This window comes from Chelonia mydas, chromosome 16 (genome assembly GCF_015237465.2).
Source record: "Chelonia mydas isolate rCheMyd1 chromosome 16, rCheMyd1.pri.v2, whole genome shotgun sequence".
NCBI lineage: Eukaryota > Metazoa > Chordata > Testudines > Cheloniidae > Chelonia > Chelonia mydas.
The window spans coordinates 20678244-20693246 of NC_057857.1; the positions used below are offsets into that span (position 1 = coordinate 20678244).

The following is a 15003-nucleotide window of genomic DNA, read 5'->3' on the forward strand; positions in this document are numbered from 1 at the left end:
TGCCTTTTTTGCCTCTGTCTTCACAGACAAGGTCAGCTCCCAGACTACTGCACTGGGCGGCACAGCATGGGGAGGAGGTGACCAGCCTTCTGTGGAGAAAGAAGTGGTTCGGGACTACTTAGAAAAACTGGACGTGCACACTTCCGTGGGGCCGGATGCGTTGCATCCGAGAGTGCTAAAGGAATTGGCGGATGTGATTGCAGAGCCATTGGCCATTATCTTTGAAAACTCATGGCGATCGGGGGAAGTCCCGGAAGACTGGAAAAAGGCTAATGTAGTGCCCATCTTTAAAAAAGGGAAGAAGGAGGATCCTGGGAACTACAAGCTGGTCAGCCTCACCTCAGTCCCCGGAAAAATCATGGAGCATGTCCTCAAGGAATCAATTCTGAAGCACTTAGAGGAGAGGAAAGGGATCAGGAACAGTCAGCATGGATTCACCAAGGGCAAGTCATGCCTGACTAATCTAATTGCCTTCTATGATGAGATAACTGGTTCTGTGGATGAGGGGAAAGCAGTGGACGTGTTGTTCCTTGACTTTAGCAAAGCTTTTGACACTGTCTCCCACAGTGTTCTTGCCAGCAAGTTAAAGAAGCATGGGCTGGATGGATGGACTATAAGGTGGATAGAAAGTTGGCTAGATTGTCCGGCTCAACGGGTAGTGATCAATGGCTCCATGTCTAGTTGGCAGCCGGTATCAAGTGGAGTGCCCCAAGGGTCGGTGCTCGGGCCGGTTTTGTTCAATATCTTCATAAATGATCTGGAGGATGGTGTGGATTGCACCCTCAGCAAGTTTGCAGATGACACTAAACTGGGAGGAGAGGTAGATACGCTGGAGAGTAGGGATAGGATACAGAGGGCCCTAGACAAATTAGAGGATTGGGCCAAAAGAAATCTGATGAGGTTCAACAAGGACAAGTGCAGAGTCCTGCACTTAGGACAGAAGAATCCCATGCACCGCAACAGACTAGGGACCGAAGGGCTCGGCAGCAGTTCTGCAGAAAAGGACCTAGGGGTTACAGTGGACGAGAAGCTGGATATGAGTCAACAGTGTGCCCTTGTTGCCAAGAAGGCCAATGGCATTTTGGGATGTATAAGTAGGGGCATTGCCAGCAGATCGAGGGACGTGATCATCCCCTCTGTCGACATTGTTGAGGCCTCGTCTGGAGTACTGTGTTCAGTTTTGGGCCCCACACTACAAGAAGGAAAAATTGGAAAACATCCAGTGGAGGGCAACAAAAATGATTAGGGGACTGGAACACATGACTTATGAGGAGAGGCTGAGGGAACTGGGATTGTTTAGTCTGCGGAAGAGAAGAATGAGGGGGGATTTGATAGCTGCTTTCAACTACCTGAAAGGGGGTTCCAAAGAGGATGGATCTAGACTGTTCTCAGTGGTAGCAGATGACAGAACGAGGAGTAATGGTCTCAAGTTGCAGTGAGGGAGGTTTAGGTTGGATATTAGGAAAACCTTTTTCACTAGGAGGGTGGTGAAACACTGGAATGCGTTACCTAGGGAGGTGGTGGAATCTCCTTCCTTAGAAGTTTTTAAGGCCAAGCTTGACAAAGCCCTAGCTGGGATGATTTAGTTGGGGATTGGTCCTGCTTTGAGCAGGGATTTGGACTAGATGACCTCCTGAGGTCCCTTCCAACCCTGATATTCTATGATTCTATGATTCTGTGATTCTTGAGGAGTTGCATAGGATGTCAAAATGTCAGGATTCATTTTTTAAATCTCTGGCCTGTTGTGTGTTGCTGTCTCTGGCTAGCCTATATCTGAAATCTAAAGAAATCTAAATTCCTCCATTTGGGTGAGGATGTACTTCCAATATTCCCATAGCTACTGGATGCTTATATTTATCTTTCTCTCCCTCTCTTGGTGGCAGCATTGTGATATGTCGGCTTTCTGTGTCTCTGCACTGGGTCTGTCTGCAGTAGCAGCTGTCTTCTGTGTGTGGCTTCCTGTGGTGGTTCGACACTGGCTTTACCAGTTAGAGGAGTCCCCCATCCAGTATTTGGACTCTCTATGCATCCTGCATGTGTTGCAACTGAGACGCAGACAGATTCCCATGGTATGTAGACAGCAGCAGGATGAGATGAGCAAAAATGGAAGCTCCTGTTGTATTTAGGAGGTAGCAATGCTGGGCCCTTCTTTCTTATGCAGTATTTGTGTCCTGACAACCTAATAGTCTCACAACCTTGTATAAACCTAACAGAACATTGCTTATTGATATTTATTGTTGCACCTCCTTCTGGGGCAGCTGGTACTGCTTTGTGTCTGAGTGAAACACATATGTCTATGACCTGCTCCAAAGAGACGGCAAAGGAGTATAGACTACTACCAGTTAAAGAAGTTGTCCTATAGCTCATGGTAGCTGAAGGACCAGGGATTTAGGCCCAGCTCCCCAGAAGTGTCTTTGTGATCTCTAGACTAATTGTGACCCTTCTCTGTAATACATTGGCTCATTGCAGTTCGAACAGCATTAACCTCATCTCTTCTGCGACCAGAGCTTGCTTATCTAGCATTCCCCACCATTGTTCCTTATTCCTGCATTTGGACTTTCAGACTTCAACTGCAAAGTCTAGACCTTCATGGCATGGTTCCTCCAAGTTGCCATTTTGTCAGGCTTTGGCAGGGCTTTATCCAGGCTTCCATGAAAATTCTAATGCTTTAAAAACTTGAACCTCAAAATTCTGCAACCCGTTCTTGCAGCAAATCTAAACTTTAGCAGGAAGAAGCCCCTCTTGGGGTTAGTTACCTTTGACCTGGCACCTCTGCAATAGGAACGGGAAGCTGGTTGAGGATGCAGTGGGGAGCTTACTGTAGGCAGCTGCAAAGTTACAGGTCTCGCCAACACTGAAGGTTAGAGTTAGCTCAAACTGCAGTTCTATTATAGTTGTCACTGCTGAAGTTACTGTTGTTCCAGCCTTATGGTGATTGAAAAGAGATCAACTGTTTTATTATGTAGTGGTCATTTTACAGCATGGGCTACAATTAGGATGGGGAGCAGAGCTTGCCTGTTAAGAGCATTTCCAGCCATTTGCTCCCCACACCCTTTGCATCCTACAGACAGTGCCATAACAAATGGTGGAGAGGATTATAGCCACCATCTACAGCTCCTTCCAGTCTCCTGGGCTTCACTTTATTACACTCTTGTACAAGATGCCATTGGATCTGAGGATCTCCCAGCACCATACAAACAGTAATGAATACAGCCTCCCACCTCCCCGGTGACACAGGCTTTATTATACCCGCTCTACAGATGGATAAACAAAACTTGAAGTGATGTACCCAAGTGCAAAGCAAATCAATGCCAAGGCTTTGATTAGAATCCAGTCCCTTGCTCTCACCACTAGCCCACACACTCTTAATGGCCAACATAGTTCCCTAGCCACTAAAACTTCCCCGATAAGTTCTAAAACCTCTCTATCAACTGCAATGAGGTTGAGAAGCTATCACACACACAAACCATATATATATATTTAACTAGGAGTTGTGATGATCTGCTTCAATTTTTCAATTAGAATCTAGACACTACACACCAAATATATAGTGTGTAATGTTGTACTGTGTGTTAAACCAGAACTCAGCAGAACCAAATAAAGTGATATGTTTCTTTATGATCAGCAATTATATTATTTGGAGGGCAAATAGAAATGATTATTTAACCAAATGTGGTTGCCTCTGACAACTTGTTTGGTGAACAAAGTAACATTGGCTTGGCAATTGGGTAAATTTGGCACAAATTATGATGAAATAACTACATTTCTTGTAAAGGGAACCCTCTTCAAGGGGGATATTGATGTACACAGTAAATCTCACTAATGCAGCACTGCTTCCAAGAGCTTTTAATTGAGTTTTCTTTAAAACTGTCAAGATGGCTCTTTAGTCCATGACGTTTATTGCTTGCCTTTGTGCAATGTACATTGTGCTTGTATTATCATATAATCAGCTACTTGGCATCCAGTATGCTGCATGAAACAAACGTTGCATCTTATTTCTGTTGCTTCAGTGAGACAATTTAATATCCAGGGCATCTGTTCTCATTATTCCTAGCTGAAGTAACATGAAGACCCCACAAGAAACTGCACCATAAGGGGATTATATCTTGAAGTTCCTTGACAGGTAAATTGCTTTATGGTTTCCCTATAGGGCTAATTTTTTGCCATATTTTCAAACTTGTTGAGCGGGAAGCCTTTATTTTAGGGTTACTACAACCAAGTGTTTTACTTAAAACAATTAGAGATTCCTTCCTGCTTTACAATTTTACATAATGATGAGGGGAGTTTGCCAAATGCATAAAATTGAATAATCTGACTGAGGTGCTGTGCTGTTCTCTCTTAGTTGTTTTTTAATCAGTGTATGTCAATCAGGAACTGTTGTTTTATCTATAATGTGCTATCCACATGACATGTCCCTGAAAGTTGGCTCTTTTTTACCCTCTGATACCCTACCTTGTACTGTAGTCCCATCAGATTTCATACAGTAAGCAGACTTGGGCTGTGTCAGTGTTCGAAAGGAGGCCTCCAAGGAACACCCATGGTGCTGGGGAAATTCAGTATGAGAGAGTTTTCTCTCAGAGTCAATAGTAAACCAATGCCTGATATTATAGGGAATCTGCTGGAGCTGCTGTCTCTTGCGGAAATGTGAAGCAGAGCTCCTGACCTCTCATGCTGCACTTAAAGATCCCATGACTTTTTCTTGGGACACATTTCCTGTGTCCTGTCTGAATTCCAGTTTGGGTAGTTGTGCCAGACTTCTCTAGATTCCTCTGGCAGTATCACTTGAATTCAGTGTCCTCATTCGTCTCCTGCCCTAAACAGCTGAGATGCTCCTCTGTGCCGTTAAGCAATTGCTACACTTCACCCCAGGTTGTATAGCTTGTACTGAATTAAATCTGTAAAGCACTATGGGATCTTCTGGAATGGCAGGCACTCTGTCAACGTACCGTACCGTGCTATATTTTCACTTTAGTACCTGTAGCCTGACCGGAGCAGAGGTGTAAATAGCAGTGTGCAATATGGCCAGCCCACTGCCTCCTTCCCTCCCAGGGCAGATCTGCCATTACCCACAATAGACTCCTTTACCTCCAGCAAAACTCCCATGGAGCCAGTGAGTATTTTGGCTGGGCAAGGAGTGTAAGATCCTACCCAAATTGATTACAACCCAGCAGGGCCGCTGGAGAGAGTTGCTGGTGTGTTTGATAAAGGGCTTGATGAGGAACAAATTGTGGAGAAGTGTACCCTCCCTAACATGGAGCCTGGACCTAGGATGAGGGCAGAGGCTGTGTCCCTGCCACACAGACATTCCTCTTGTTGTGTATTGTTTTGTTTGTTAAGCACCCACATTATACAGTGCTGAATTCATTATTCATAGAGCACCTTTTTACACAGAAATTCATCTTGATCAGCTTTCCCAAGCCATGTATTATCACTTCACAGCCAATCTCCTGCTTTAAATACCTTTCGGTCTCTTCTATTCCTCTGAAAAAACAGTCTGGCACGTTGGAAGATTTCAGGATATTTTCATTGTTCAAAATAGACTGTATGTGAAATGTATAAAAGATTCCAGCTTAGTAAAAGGAATTTGCTTCTGTTTAATGAAGCTGAATTTTCCACAGCTGGTTTGAATTTAGTAATGAGACCGATTCTGTGCAGATGAATCTAGAAAGTGATGATTGGCTCAGCCACTTTGGGATAACAGAAGTTCCTCAACAGGTTTCAGAGTAACAGCTGTGTTAGTCTGTATTCGCAAAAAGTTCCTCAACTACTGCCTCCTGATAAGCTGAAGAAACAGCTATTTTAAGTGGATGCTGCCCTTTTGGTGGCCAGCAGAGGGCACTATTGTCAAGGACCAGCTGGCCAGCGGCATGATCCTGCATTTTTCCCCCAGACTCAATTCCTGTTGTCTTAACCGGGAGTTTTGCATTGTGTAGAGATTTCAAGATCAGGCCCCTGGGCTGTGACATGCCCAGGATTCGTTTCATTCTGTACACTTTTTGTCAGAAAAGGGCTAAATTTTCTGAGTCCAAACAGAAAATTCTCCATCCACCTGCCTTACCAGATGAACAGATTTGCTTGATGCACAAAAAAGTGGCCAAAAACAGAATAGCTGCCATACAGGTAGAGACAGAAAAAGTTTGGGTGGGTTATTGCTGGGTGAATTAACACACCGACTCCTTCTCTACCATGTTTCAAGTCTCTATCTGCATGCCACTGATAGCCATCTTCAAATATCATTGCTTCCCTGGTCATGATTACTTCTTTGCATAGCACTTAACAGATGAGACGGTATCCCTGTCCCAAAGACTTCCTGACCTAGGTGAATACCATGATTGCAATGGAGGAGAGCTAACAGTTACTGAGGGATAAGGAAAAATGATGCTGAGGCAGCAATGAGAACTTGAGATTGTTTTTGGCTAGTAATGCCTGCAGCCTGTGGAGGTTCCAAAGCAGCGCTGGGTTTGCTGCTGTGTTTTGGTGTGGAGGTGGGATGGGGTTTACAGACCCAGCACTAAAGTAAAAAGAGTGGCGGAGAAGTATTGGGCTGAGAAGCATGCTGGGCCTGCACCCTCTGGAGGGCCTGCTTATAAGGGAGTTCTGGCTGGGGGAGCATGGAGGAGAGACGCTGCCACCGCTGAGGCAGAGCGATCTGCAGGGGAAGGACCAGGACTGAGTAGGATTCAGCTGGGATCCCCCTAACTAAACGGGGGAACTGAACTCTGAAGGACAGCTGAGAAGCATCCCACCCCCCAGCTGGAGCCCCCTGAACTACCAAGACTGTGTAAGCAGAAGGCTGGGGCCAGACTCCAAACTGAGGGGAAAACAGGGAAAATAGGAAATGGTCCAGGGGAGTGATCTGGAGTGGCAGCCAGAAGGCACTGGAACCTAGTTAACAGGGAAGGCCCAGGTCCCCCTATCCTTCCCCTGGCCTCCTGAAAGAGCCTGGGCGACTCTGGGGTGTGTGATGGTGGGGGTGACCAACTGTGGCTTGCCCGCCAGGCCCCTGTACTACCGGGAAGAGCTACCTCCAAGGTTTGGGGAGAGAGTTCATCTGTGGCCTGACCACTAGGCCTGCTGGCCTCCAAGCAAAGCCATGACAGACGAATTAGGATGTTAATGCCCATTCTCTTACAGCAGATGGCGCTATGTTTCCTCCTCCCCTTCCCCGCCATGCCTAAAACCTATTTTCTCTAATCCACTGGCTCCGTGAAGAACAGTAACCTGCAAAAGTAGTTTGCTTTAGCGGTTTGATCTTGTTCCTCATGAAGTCATCAGTACAACTCCTACTGACTTTAATGTGAGCAGGACTGAGCCAGGATCATACCTGAGATGGGCAAAATAGCTCTGCTGTCCTTCCCATATTTCTCTCTTTGAGACTAAATCCTAATGGAAAGGCTTTTTGAACTTTCCTCTGCTAGAGTCCTCATGCATTTGGAAAGAATCCTCTTTTCCATTGCTCCGCATATAGGATCCTTCTTTGGCTCTTTCCTTCAGTAGTTTAAAAATAGCCCCAAAGAGACCGAACAGACTGAGAGGCCCCAGTGCTGAAGCAGTTAGTATCGTGCCAACATTTCCATTATAAACTGCGTTTCTTGGGGTTTTATTACTCAGCTGCAAGTAGTTTGTTGTTGTAAACAAGGTGTCCACTCAGGAGTAAATTGCTTTGAAACTTGTTCTAAGGACTCCATTTGCCCATTTTTGAGCTATTATAAAGCAGGGGGAGGAAAAGGCCTGAATAGTTTGGCTGAGTTTTAGCCCTCATGTACTGCAGAGAAGCATATTATTTTTCTCTGAAATTATGCTGCTGCCAATATCTAAAGGATCCCGGTACATTTGGCTACTGTGCTTAATATTTCTTTCTGTTGCAGTTGCACACTAATAAAAAACTAGAAAAACTGCATGCCCCATCTGAGTCCAAGCGCCCTTCCTAGTTGTATGTACTAAGATGGACTTTTAAACACCCCTGGACATTGAGCTCCCCAGTATACTCAACAACCAGTGTGAGGATACATGGATATTCAAGCTAATATCTGGCAAATGAGAATTTTAATGCAGGAAATACAGCTTAGGGTGCTCCTTGCTGACAGTGTATCAATATTCCAGGCATGTGCAGTGGAATCTTCAAATGGCTTCCTTTGTGCACTCTGCAGAGGGCTTAGGTGACAGAGACGGGGTGAAATTTACCCCTTCCTGAGGGCCAGTACATGGCCTATGAATTACGATATTGCTCTTATTAGGGCATATGAGAGGCATTAGTGGTACACAGGCTTTGTGCTGGCCCTCTGAACAGGAGCGATGTGAGAGTTACTTATTTGGCTACTGACAACTGTGCTCAAACTATTGTTGCGGGTTTCCCCGGGGCAGTATTCTCTTTCTCATACCATTGGCTGCAGGAGGAAACGGCAGCACAGATGTACCTAGTTTTTGCTGAAGCCCCATGTAAATCCTGCATTAGTCTCTCCTAACAGTCTAGTTCCTTTCCCTGTGTATATATCCCTGTACTCAGCTTTTACTATAGAGCCCATTGTAGGTGGATGGATGAACTATTCAGTATCTATTCTATCTTGGTTTATTTAGCCAAGGTGCACAGTACCAACTGAGCAGAAATTAGCTTACGAGGCTCTGGTAAATCCTATTGCGTGACATTGACAATCACGCCTATGTTACATTTGCACCTACAGATTTCAACTTCTTGCTATAGCCATTTACATTTAATGTAAAATATTAGCTACATGATACCATCTGCTGTTCACCACTCCACACTTGAACAGTTTACAGGCTTTCATTATTTACACGTTGTCAGATAGGGTTTGCACTAAGAACACCAGTAATCTGCTATTCCCCTGGGCTGTATGGTACAATTTCATATTAATTTCCCACATTTCTACTCTACATTAACAGCTTCCCAAGGAGTAACATTGACATTGGCTGGAGCAACATCAAGTGGATACCCCTTCTGGCTGAACATCTTATGAAGCAAGCAGGAAACTGAAGTAAAAATGTAAGTGCAAAACATATGAACAAGAGAAGGAATCGGTTCTTGGAGGAAACTCAATGGTCTGAACTTTCATGTTGTGGGGAGAGGGGAAAAAGCTCAGAAGACTTTTTGTACTTCTGTTTGTTATACTACTCTCTACATGATCATCTCATCCATTGGAAGGTCTTCATTCTCCTGGTATGTGTCACTTCCTATGTAGCCAGTGACTTCAGGAGGGGAAAGTCAGGAATGATGATCAGTTAGAGCTGGTTGGAAAATAGAAAAACAATTTTTGAACATTTTAAAAGTTGCTTCCCTTGCACATGGATTGCAGCAATTTAATTTTTTGCTATTTTTTAACTGACTCTTCAGAATTTTGAATCTTCATTTTCTCCCACTTCTTCCCCCTTTTTCCCTTAGGATAATAGTGTATAATGTCCAGGGTTTGTTCATTTTTTCACTTTTTCCACTTTGGAAAAGCTACAAAGGGGCAAAGTGATAGCACAGAATCCTGGCCCCATTGAAGTCAATGGGCGTTTTGCCATTGACTTTAATAGGGCCAGGTTTCTACTCTCAGGATTTTATTTTTCATTTTGCTATTCTTTACTTCTTCCAAAGTTGAGAAAGTTTTGAAAAACTGGAGTGGAAAAGGGGAAAAAAAAGTAGCTAGAAACCTCCCGACCCCAGGGATCATTCTTTTGTGTTCAGTGGCAAAAAAAGGGAGGAGAAAAAAGGAAGGAAAATATCCAAAAACAGATAAATTTTTATAACTAAAATACAAATTTGTATTTCAAATGAAACTTCTCATTTTAAAATTTCTTGTAGAAAAAATTTGAATAATTTTCAACAAAATGCCAGTTTTCAGCAGGAAAGTTTTTTCAGTTGAAAAACTTCGACTAGCTCTGTTATCGACAATGACATCCTGTTATCAGGATCTCAGGGATCTCAACTTGTGAGTACAAGATCCTTGTAAAATACAATCTAATACTACTTTCACTCTCATGTTTAGCCTTAAAAGGTCTTCAGCATAACACATCAAAAGCTATAAACTGAACTAATGGTTTCTGCTTTTTTATTTTACTCTATGCAGAATAGTGCACCCACCACCTGGATCTGAATGCCTGTTTATTACACATCTGTCCTTCCTTTGTTTCTCTGCCACTCAGTGGTTGCTTCCTCAATCCCTGACCACTCCTACTGTGAAAATAAAAATGAGCTTTAGGGTAAGATTTTCAAAAGTACTCAGTATTGGCCTACCTCTGCACTCTCCAAAGCCCTTGTTATTCAGTAAAATGCTTTGTGTTCAAAAAGCCAGAAATCATTTTTTCTACCACCCTGTAAAGCAGAATTGCTGTGCTAACTCTGTTTTACTGTATTGCCCAGTGCTACCCAGAACAGACTTAAGCTGCCTAGCTTGTTTTTGTAAACATTCAGTTTCCTCTCTCTTAAACAATGGGAGAATCTGGGTTTAATTAGCCAGGGGAGAAGGTCTATCTCATACACTGAATAGGTGCCTACCTATAAGAGTAACCAGGGTACTCTGAATGTTACTGAGCTAAATACATTTACCACATTAAAACAACATAAGCGCAGGAGGCATGATTTTCTGATGCTCGCTGAAGGGCTTATTACTGTAAGCAATGGCTTGTAAGTACAAAGAGGAATAATCAAATGAAATGGCCCCCGTGTACAGTTCAGTACCTATTATAGGAACAACTGACAGTGTTAAAAGGACTTTAATAGTATTCTTGTCAGCAGCAACAACCTACATACATTTGTGGCTATGATCAGATCTCACATATCCCGGATCCTATTAGGAAGTGAAAATTTTTCTCTCAACACTTCACATGCACCATTATTCAAAATGTAGGCAGGAATTGTTCCTGTAAGTAGAACAGCATAAACACCAGGTGTGCAGCTAGCCTCATGAACTGGAATAGTGGGCATTCCCCTAACATCATGCCACAGGACAGGTGGAGGACACCTGGCAACACCTCCTGGTAGACCACCAACATCTGCATGAGTGTTGTGCTGACAGCAACAGTGTGAAGTCCACATAGGTCTTTCAGGACCTAGGGAGGAGCCCTAGAGTTCTCACCAGTGGTAAGATTCTGTGCAGCACCCAACACACAGTCCAGGGGGAGGAAGTGCTACAATGGCTTTAAGCCACCTTTGTGCCTTTCTGATTCTGGGCTGCTCTGACGGCTGGAGTGTGACCCCTGGCTTAGCTACAGCAATGTCCCCGGCTACCCTGTGTCTGGTTTACTGCCATGTGCAATAGATTGCCTTAGTAACAAGTTAAAATTTGTCTTTGTGGCATGCCTAGTAGAGGGAACAGGGTCACTACCTATCTTCTATATGGGGGAAAAGAGCAGAAAAGGGGATGTAACAGGAGGGTGCAGGACACAGAAAGAGTGAAAAATGTGACTTCAATTAAGTATCAATTTGCCAGTGAATAAGCATAATATTTTGAAAGGCAACCATATATTTAAAATCAATTGTCATTTGAGAAGCAATTATCCCATTAAATCTAAGTGTTTTAAACGCAATATTTTCTTGGTTTTCTAGTAAGCAGGTACTTATCACAAAGCTTTAGCAATTAGGTGACAGATGAATATAGTAGCAACACGGAATGCTTTTCCAAGTGCATTTATACTGTCTCCTTTGTACTGTCTCCTTACCCAAGTGTTCTCCTCTCACTTCAGGATATATATTTTGACAGGCGTTTAACCTGTTCTTAAAACTTTCCAGTGATGAAGTTGGGGGGGGAGCTTCCTACAACCTCCCTAGGTAACTTGTCACCCACAACTATCCTTAGAGTTAGAAAGTTTTTCCTAATATGTAACCTAAATCTCCCTTGCTGCAAACTAAGCCAAACACTTTAAAACAATGTCTATTGTCAATGGCTTGTCAGGGCCAAGTGTGTGTACAGAGCTTAGAGCTGTGTAACTGGGTGCGCAGTCACCATTCCCAGATGTTTGGTAGATTAACCCCTTTGGTTGTGTCTAGTGCTTTTTTTAATTAGTTCATTGGCAGCTTTCATCCTGAAGTGGCAATTGTAAAGCAATGTGTAAGGAGGGGCTAGCTGCTCTACAGACTCCACACACACATCAGCCTAAGAGAGCCAGTGACACATCTGGCCATCTTTTCCCTTCCCTGCTCTTCTTCTCTTAGCCTTTAGAGGGAGTCAGTTGTCCTACTGCTGGACATCCCTGGTGCTCCCCAGCTTAACAGCTCTTCTCATTACTCACTTCTGCAGCTCTGTCAGCCAGATGTCTGAAGCACGTGGAGAAAAATGATGATAAATCTTGGGTGACTGGTATTTCCAGAGGAATCCAAGTGATTCCTTGGCATTTGTACACACACACACACACACACACACACACACACACACATACAGAGTCAGTTACGTGGCTCTTTTAAACTCCTTAGCAGGATGATAGAGAGTCTATGTTCTTGTCAGTGTCTTCTCACAAACACTGAAATGGGCACACTTCACTCTCAGTTTCATCATGTTTCAGGAAGAAAATGTAGGAAGTTCATTTAAAGTTTTTACTCTTTCCAGTGTCAATAAGCTCAACTTTGAACAAAAGGTGGCTTTGAAATGAGAGGTTTGACATTTTGAATTTTTGCATGTTCTCATTGCCACAAGAGCCGCGTTGTCAAATGTCAGCAAACACTGATATTCAAGGGACACAAAATGAAACAGCAAAAACATTTATGCAAAAATTAGTGGATTTTCATCCTCTGCTCCGAAAAATCTTCCTACTCGTTTGCTTTAAACTCATGGAGGAAAAAATATACCATAGAGGAAAGGGACAAAGTGCATGGGCAGTCTGACTGCGTCCTTACATGCACATTCTGTCTGTCAGGGTGAGCATATGTCTCAGTGTCCAGTGATCAAAAAAGAAGCATTTCCTTATGCCGCTAAGTACATGAGCAGGTGCTTCCTAAATGATGGCATGAAGCCACCTTGCATGTCCTGAAATTGCTTTGTGATTCAGAGCACAATACAATGTGGGCTCCACCGGGACGAGGCACTAGCAAGCTTGAATTTGGCCCCCAGCTGGGCCTGGCCAAAAGTAATTTTGAGTCAGGAACAACAGTGTTCACAGCTTGTGCGACAGGAGGTAAGGAGAAAGGACTTGAAAAGAAAAAATAATTTCAGTGGGTGAGTTGTCACAGGCTATAATAATCCGAACAACAAGCACAGCCCAGTTAAACTGATTTGGACAAATTTTCCCAGCAGCTTTATTCCTGCTTTAATGGCCATCATTCACTGTCAGCAAACTCCATCTCCTTAAGACAGATATAATTATTGAGGCGTAATGTCAAATCTGACAAGCAGCATTTCACATCGAGCACCATCTCTAACTCCCATATGCTCCCTTCACCAACTGTCCTTCAACAGCAGGTCCCTAGCAAGCCTTTTCCATTACATGCCAACCCTGAGCCCATTTAATCTGTTGCAACTCCATCAGCTTCAGTGAAGAGGCTCTGGTGCTACAGGGGCAGAGTTTGGACCACCCATACTGTACTTCCATTACTGGATTTCATGTATGTAATGCCTCCCTAATGGGTACTGCTCCCTCTGGGAAAGTACCACTTCCTGGGCAGCAGTGCTCAGTGTGAAGCAGGAGCACCATGTGGGAGCTCTTCAGAAGAAGTCTGGTTCCAAAGTGAAGAATGAGTGAAGTGGGGGATCTCTAGGGACAAGCTAATGGTTACAGTCTGTATTGGGGCTAGAGGATTAGGTACATAACTTGGAGATTCAGAAAAGCAGGATTTACGTATATATGGCTGGAATCAGTTTAACCCCAGGATCAGATGTCCATCGCCTCTCTGCCACCATGTTCATCAGCTATATTTTGGAGAGTTTATATCCTAATTTATTGTAAATCGAATACAACATGTTAACTTAAATAACATTCACTTCGTAATTGAGAATTGCTTGACGTACTTAATGTCATAAAGATCCAAGTTAGTGCAGCTTAGCTCTTTTTAATACAGTTTTTAAGAGCTCATTGATTTTTACATAAGTACAAATTCTCCTTCGGCAAGTCACGTCATACTTCATGCAGATTCAGCCCAGCATCAAGTTGTAACTTGGAGAGGTAACTAATCATCAATTAGTCCCATGCTTGCAGTTTTAAAAAATGTTTCCAGAACTAGGCCCTGACTGGGTAAAGCACTTAAGCATATGCTAAAGTCTCATTGTCCTCAGTGTGATAACAGCATGTGCTTAGCTGAACTGGGGTCCTGATGAGAGGGGCGTGAGAGGCGGATCCTCACTGGTGTAAATTAGCATTGGTCTGCTGGCTTAGGCAGTGACCTTCAGTGTCCCCTTCAGCGCTCCCCAGCAAATAGAACCATGGAGTGCTGAACAAGAGCAATGGGAGCAGGATCAAACCATGAATGAATCCTCACCAGCCCACTGTGGGGTTGGGAATTAAATATTGATATACCCATTTTACAGTTAGGCACAGAGAGGGGAAGGGACACACCCAAGTTTGCATAGCATGTGACTGTGGAGGCAGAACCCAGGAGTCCTGAATCCCAGCCCTGCCCCCAATCCCTTCTAAATGCTGAAGACATGTAATGAACCCAAACAATGCGTGCACAGAATAACATTCTTGCTGCACACAAACAAAGCAAAGCAGGGTGATCTTCTGTTAAAGCCATTAAGCCAACCCTCCTTTTTTTTTCAATGTGTCTCTTTGGAGCTAGGAATTGCCAAACAGGGGTGGTTCTACGCTTCCTAAAAAATATCCTGAGCCCTTAAGGAGAGAGTTAATTGGAATTCTCATGCCTTCTGCTCGGTTTAACCACTCTGCTGCAGGATTGTGCTGTGTTAATTATCCATGTGAAACTTTCAAATCATAGAGCTGAATGAATTGCTTTTGGATGTACTTACTCTTCACAGGGCCCAGTACACCGAGAGCTGGAGGATCTAAGACAGGAAGGTTGTTCCTAGCTGCTAATGGCATGTTTCCACCAGTCAGAACTCATTAGCCGCCTGTTCTGTG

At 43.7% G+C, this 15003-nt stretch overlaps 1 protein-coding gene across 17 annotated transcripts in view; it reads left to right on the top strand.

Annotated features, from left to right (window-relative positions):
- LOC102934027 (DAB2 interacting protein) overlaps positions 1-15003 on the top strand; it is a 435191-nt gene that overhangs the window by 34518 nt on the left and 385670 nt on the right. For 14 of the 17 annotated variants that reach the window (XR_006286127.1, XM_043530251.1, XM_043530243.1 and 11 more), the window contains one exon: positions 8902-9001. The gene's annotated coding sequence lies outside the window, so the exon portion shown is untranslated. Of the gene's footprint in view, positions 1-1883; positions 2070-4054; positions 4124-8901; positions 9002-15003 lie in introns of all 17 variants that reach the window. The other 3 variants (XM_043530244.1, XM_043530241.1, XM_043530246.1) reach the window with 2 other exon arrangements.